General features: G+C 39.6%; 1 pseudogene; it reads right to left on the reverse strand.

Moving 5' to 3' along the window:
- Positions 1-1,491: 1,491 nt before the first annotated feature.
- On the reverse strand, positions 1,492-2,434 carry LOC102862439 (annotated as a pseudogene).
- Positions 2,435-7,398: the final 4,964 nt, after the last annotated feature.

Here is a 7,398-nt window from a genome sequence, read left to right on the forward strand (position 1 = left end):
TGTAATGCTAGCTTTTTTATTAATTTGCTCACCATACAAAAATAAATGTTGTTTTATTATGTGCTGTCCAGTGACCCTATTTATAACAGCTCTGAAACCTGCCCTGTCCTGTGCCGATCTCTCTTTCTCCAACACACTGACTCCCATTGTACTAATTACTGTATCAATCTTTCTTATCCAGGGTCTTCCTCTCCTGCACTGTCCCTCCACCCTTCCAAGCATGATGTTCTTCTCCAAGGATCAATCCCTCTTGACCATGTGCCCAAAGTATGTGAGACAGAGCTTTAGAATCCTAGCCTGCAAGGAGAAATTTGGTTTCACCATCTCCAAGACAGACTGATTTGTTTCCTTGGCAGTCCATGGCATGTTCAAGACTCTTCTCCAGCACCACAATTCAAAGGAATGAATTTCTTTTCAGTCATCCTTAGTTATTGTGCAGCTCTCTGATTCATAACAAGTAACTGTGAAGACCATGGCTTGGATCTGGTGTACCTTAGTCTCTAGATTGACATCACTGCTTCTCAATACTTTGGAGAGGTACCTAAAAGCAGATTTACCTAATGTAATTAATCTTTTGAGTTCCTGACTGCTGGTGCCAAGAGTGTTGATTGTGGAGCCAAGCAAGCTGTAACTGTTAGCAACCTCAATCTCTTCTCCATCCATCATGGTGTTGCTAACTGGCAGAGTGCTAAGAATCTTTGTGTTCTTGATGTTGAGCTTTAATCCATATTAAAGACTATAGTCCTTGACCTTCTGCAGCAAGCATGCCAGGCCTTCTTCCTTTTCACCAAGCGAGGTAGTATTATCTGTATAATGTAGGTTGTTGACGAGTCTTCCTCCAATCCTGATGCCACATTCCCCCTTGTAAAGTCCAGGCTCCTGACTTATACACTTAAAAATTATGGAGATAGGATGCATCCCTGACATATGCCTTTTCTGATTTTGAACCAGGCAGTGTTTGCTTCCACTATTCTGATGACTGCTTCCTAGTCCAAGTATAGGTTTTGTATAAGCACAATCAAGTGTTCTCCGATTCCCATTCTTCTCAAGGTTAACCACAATTTGTTGTTATCCATACAGTCAACTGCCTTTGCTTAGTGTATGAGACACAGATATCCTTCTGGTATTCTTTGCTTTCCGCCAAGATCCAGCTGACATTGACGATAATGTCTCTATTGCCATGACCTACCTCTTCTAAACCCAGCTTATATTTCTTTCTTTTTAAGAAACTATGGCTTTTAATTTTCACATGGGCAGTGCGAATGAGGAAGTCACCAGTAGTTTTATTTAATGTGAAAGCAAACAAGACTCAACAAAACAAAAATTTTTGCTTAAAAAAAATCGAGACCACTAGGATAGGAAACTATTGGGAGGATTCATATTACTCTTAGAAGGCATTATACACTGCAGATTTTGCAAAAGCAATTTTTAAATAAGAGATGCTTATTTGAAGGTTTTCCCCCTATGTTCAAGAGTGATCTTGGGGAGGAGTCACAGTGCTAGGGGTAAAGTGATTGGACAGTTATCGCTGCCCAAGGCTTTGGAACAGATCTTACTGTCACACAGTGCAGGTAACAGAGTGAAACAACAGAAAGTAATCAAGAGCCAACCAACATTCTTGGCTCGCGCATTCATCATATAGGTCCAGAACATATAGGCATAAGCTGTAACAGGGTAGAGGTGCAGGAAGCTGTCACTCAGTGGCTGTTTCCAGCAATTTTCCAAAGCCTTGGCGCTCCTGTGGAGTAAAACCAGCATTCTTTTTGTTTCTCTTGGGGTTGCGAAGGTCAATCTCTTCATGAGCCACGTTGAGGTCCCCACACAGCACAAGAGGCTTACGTGAGACCAAGTCCTTTAGGAATTTGCGAAAGGCTTCATCCCAGCCCTGCTGGTACTCCAGTCACACCAGACCCCGGCCTGCATTAGGTACATAAGCTGTAACCAGCACAAATGCATCAAATTCAGCTATAATCACCCTGCCTTCTTGATAGTGTTCTTTCTCACCCACGCCATAAGAGACTTTGAGTGGTCGCTGACGGGAGAGGAGGTCCACACCACTGTATCCTTCCTTGTCCAAAGGTGCTAACCAGTACTGATGAGATAGCCCAGGCAGGTCTTGAAGTTCAGCTGGTAATTTTTTCTCTGAACATTTGGTTTCTTGGAGGCACAGAATATCTGGGACTTCTACCTTCACCCAATCTAAACCTTTCTTCTTAATCCAGGCTCGAAGCGCATCCACATTCCAGGAACGTATTTTAAGTGTGGCAGATTTGCCACTAGGTGAGGTTTTCCGATCTGGAGAGTTCTCATAAAGGACTGGTCCCTCTCCAGCTGCCTCTTTATCGTTTTTCTTTGCTCCGGTCTTACTCTTCTTGTCCTCTGGCTTCGCCTTGGGCTCTTTGCCATCTTCTGCCACAGCTCCTTTTCCCCCCATGCTTGGGCATCCCTGCAACAAATGCCTTCAGGCACTTGTTCCGTGTCGCCCACCGAAACAAGATTTTTACCACCTTGGTCTAATGCAAAAATATCGTGAAATCAACCAAGTTTGGGTGATTCCTCCCTAAACCACATCTTGCCTCTGGTTTCATCTTATCTCTCAAATCTCGTTGCCTCAGCTTGTGTTTCTTGTAGTTCTCTGTCAATGTCCTGTTCCAGTCATTTCTGGATCAGCTTCAGCAGGATTTTGCTAGTGTATTAGTGCTATTGCTTGATAATTTCCAGTCTATCGGGTCACTTTTTTTTAATGGGAATAAATATGGATCTCTTCCAGTCAGTTGGCCAGGTAGTTGTCCTCCAGATTTCTTGGCACAACCTGGTGAGCACATGCAGGGCAGAATCTGTTTGTTGAAATACGCCAATCAGTATTCCGTCAATTTCTGGGGCTTTATTTTTTGCCAAGTCCTTCAGAGCAGCCTGAACTTCCTCCTTCATCACCATTGCCTCTTCATAATAAGTTGTTTCATTACATTCTTCTGTGTCAGCCAATTCTTTTTTGAACAGTGACTCTGTATACTTCTCCTGTCTTCTTTTAAAGCTTCCTGGATCATTCAATATTCTGCAAGTAGCCTCCTTAAGTATTATAAACTGGAGGCTTGAATTTGTTCTTTAGTTCCTTCAACTTAAGAAATGCCAAGTAAGTTCAGCCCTTTTGATTTTCAGACTCCAGTTCTTTGCACATTTCTTTTTCTGCTTTGCTTTGTCTTCCTGTGGCATGGTGGCAACAAGCTGCACAGAGATCATGAAGGCAGATGGTTGGAATCCACCAGCTCCTACACAGGAGAAAGATGGGCAATCTCTTCCTACACAATTAACTGCCTCTGAAAACCCTCTGAAGGGTCAGCTCTGGGTTGGCTCTGACTTGACGTATGGAAAGTGTAATGGTTTTCCAAAACAAATAGCTATTGAAAAAGGATACAAGCCTGACACACACCTTTTTTCATTTTAAATCACATAGTGTTCCCTTGTGCTGTTCACACAATAGCATTTTAGTCTGGATATTGGTTTTGTACAGTAGAGGTAAATATTCTGAGATTTCCATTTTTCTCAATGTAATCATAATTTTTTATGATCCACTTTGCATAGTTAATAAAACACAAATAGACCTTTTTCTAGAATTCTTTATTTTACCCAGGGCCCATCTGATATCACTACTTCCATGGCCTCTTCTTTTGTGATTTTAATGAAAGTTTACAGCTAAGTTGGCTTTTCATTTATTCATTCATTGTTGCACATTTCTTCCTCTTCCTCCCTTTCCCCACTCCCAATTCACTTTCTTTCTTTTTTTAAATTTAAATATTTTTATTCTATGCTGATTTGCTTACAAAGTTCATACACATTGTTTTCCACAGTATATTCATTCACATTATATTTCATATAATTACTCTCATTCATTATATTTTATAAAATCAATCAACATTGAAATATACCCACAATTGCCCTGTCATTCCAGATTCCCACCGGATCTTTCCCATTTCCTTTTCCCATCCCTCCATCTATCCATCAAATTGTGGGACCTTATGATTTCCACCACGCCATCTCACCCCCTACCCCCCACCTGCCTATCCTCACCCCTCTGCTCGTATCCTCCCATCTTTTGCATCCTCATACATGTTTTACTAGTTATCTTTCTATTTCTAGCCTAATGGTCTTATACAGTATTTGTCCTTATAGAACTGAGTTAGTTCACTCAGTATAATGCTCTTCAGTCCCTCCCAGGTTATGTGTTGTTGTTTGTTGTTGTTCTTGTTAGGTGCCATTGAGTCATAGATGACTCATAACAACCCTATGAACAAAAGGTCTGAGCACTGTTCATAGCGTTTCCAGAGGCAAGCCATTTTGGAAGTGGATGCCACTCCTGCTTCCAAGCTTGTTTTAATGGGGAAGCTTCACCAAACACTGCCTACCATGGGTAACCATTATCACTGCGGGGTTTTGTCAAACATTGTTCTAGGTGGTATAGCACTAGTCTGTGCATTGCTGTACAGAAGTAACTTGTAGTTGCTGTGATGCTAAACACTGGGGAACTGATGTGCCAAATGTGATAATGGTTACCCAGTAGCATCAACAACTTGTTTTATTTAGATAACACAATTTTGCTTGCTGAAAGTAAAGAGGACTTGAAGAATGTACTGAAGAAGATCAGACTATTGCCTTCAGTATAAATTAGATCCTAACATCAAGAAAACAAAAATTCTTAACCTGGACCAATAGGTGACATCATGATAAATAGAGAAAAGATTGAAGTTGTTACACAATTCAGTGTACATGTATCCATAATCAATACACATAAAAGCAACAGTAGAGAAATCAAATGATGAAGTGTGTTGAGCAAATTTGCCATCAGGGACCTCTTTAAAATGCTTATGAGCAAAGATTCCAATTTAAAGACTAAGATGTACTTGATCCGTGCTATGATCTTTTCAGTTGCTTTATATGAATGTAAAAGTTGAACATTAAATAAGGAAGAAAAAAGTTTATGTCTTTGAAGTATGGTAGTACCTAAGAGTATGGACTATACCATGAACTGTCAAAAGAACAAATAAATCTGTGTTGGAAGAAATGTAACCAAAGCATTCTTTAGAAATAAGGATTTTATTCAAATCCACCAGACACTCTGCTGGAGAAAGAGGGACTATCTCCTCCTGTACTAGTCAGATCCGATTTGATGGTACACACACACACACACACACACACACACACACACACACACACAAATAATAAAATTTAAAAATTAAAAAAAAGAAATAAGGATTTTGTTGTTGTTGTTGTTGTTAGGTGGTGCCAAGCTTAGTATGACCTATGCTGACACTATGAAAAACAAATCTGTACCCTGTCCTGTCCTGTGTCATCCTTACACTTCCTGCTACACTAGAGACCATTGCAGCAGTTACCATGTCAATCCACCTGGTTGAAGATCTTACTCTCCTTCACCAACCCTCCACCTTTTTGAGCATCATGTCCTAAGAGGAATAGCCCCTCTTAGTAACACACCCAACGTATGTGAGACAAACATCGTCATCTTTGCCTCCAAGAGCACATTGGCTACAACCATTTCAAGATATATGTTTATTCTTTTGACAGTCCGTGGATATTCAGTGTTCTTCTCCGACACCATAACTCAAAGATATGAATTCTTCTTCTCACATCCTTATTCATTGTCCAGCTCTCAGATACATATAGTAAATGATCAGAAAGATCACTGCATGAATCAGACACACCTTAGTCCTCAAACTTGCATCATTTCTCCTCAATAATTTGGAGAAGTCCCTATTTGTAGACTTTCTCAGTACAGTACATCTCTTGATTTCCTGACCATGGATGTTAATTGTGTATCCGAGTGAGACAATGTTGTTGACAGTTGTAATCTCTTCTCCATTTATTATGATGTTTCTTATCAGTTCAGTGCTAAGAATCTTTGTTCTCTAGACATTGAGGTGCAGTCCATGTTGAAGGCTGAATTCCTTGATCTTCTACAATAAGTGAAGTGCTTTTCACTTTCAGCAAGCAAGGTTGTGTCATCTACATAAAGCAAGTTATTGATGAGTCTCCCTATGGTCCTGATGCCACATTCTTATTCCTAGAGTCCAACTTCTCAACTAAATTGCTCAGCATAATGATTCAATAGGTATGCAGAGACAATACAACCCTGACACACTCCCTTGTGAATTTTAAACCATGTTGTTTTCCCTCGCTCTGTTTGCATAACAGCCTTCAGGTCTAGGTATAGGTTTAGCATGGGCACAATTAAGTACTCTAGGATTCCCATTCTTCTCCATATTAACCATAGTTTTTTATTATTCACACAGTCAAATACCTTTGCATAGTTAATAAAGCACAAATTGGCATTCTTCTGGTATTCTTGACTTTCAACCAGGATTCATCTGATATCAGCAATGACATCCCTGGTCCCATGGCCTCTTCTAAATTATCTTTGAACTTCTGGAAGTTCCCTATCTATATATTGTTTTATCAGTTTTTTAATAATCTTCAGCAGTATTTTGCTTGCCTGTAATATTAATGATATTGTTTGATAGTTTTTACATTATGCTGGATCACCTTTTTTGAGAAGGAGAACAAATATGCACCTCTCCTAATCCACTGGCCAGACAGCTGTCCTCCAGATTCCCTGGATTAAACTGGTGAGTGCATCCAGGACTGCATCTATTAATTGAAACAAGTCAATCGGTATCCCATCAGTTCCTGGGGCCTTATTTTTTTGCCAATGCCTTCAATGCAGTTTCCACGTCCTCCTTCATTACCATTGGCTTCTATTCATACGGTACTTCCTGAAATTTTTTAGTATCAGCCAATTCTTTTTATTACAATGATTCTGTGTATTCTCCACATCTTGTTTTGATGCTTTCTGGACCATTCAATATATTGCCCATGGCATCTTTCAATATTGTAACTTGAGGCTTAAATTTGTTTTTCAGTTTTCTCTCTTTTTAAAATGCAGAGGAAGCTCTTCCCTTTTTATTCTCCAATGATATCTCTCTGAACATTCCATTATAATACTTTGTCTTCTCAAGAAATCTTCCCTTCAACTCTTTTTTTCAGCGTGTTTTCACTTTGGTTTTGGCTTCTAAACACTCTCATGCAATTGTTAGAGTCTCTTCTGACATTTATTTCCATTTTTTCTTTCTCCTCGGTGTTTTTAATAACCTTTTGCTTTCTTGATGGATGATGTCTTTATTATCATCCCATATCTGGTCTTTGATCATTGGTGTTCATTGCTGCAAACCTATTCTTAAGATGATCTTGACATTTAGATGGAATAAATTCAACGTCATATCTTAAATCTAGTGGACTTATTTTCATTTTCTTCAGCCTCAATTTGAACTTGTACATGAGTAATTGATGGTCTGAGCTACAGTCTACCCCTGGCCTATTTTTGACTAC

Source organism: Elephantulus edwardii, unplaced genomic scaffold, assembly GCF_000299155.1.
Source record: "Elephantulus edwardii isolate Elephantulus edwardi_28Jun2011 unplaced genomic scaffold, EleEdw1.0 scaffold00102, whole genome shotgun sequence".
NCBI classification, from domain to species: Eukaryota; Metazoa; Chordata; class Mammalia; order Macroscelidea; family Macroscelididae; genus Elephantulus; species Elephantulus edwardii.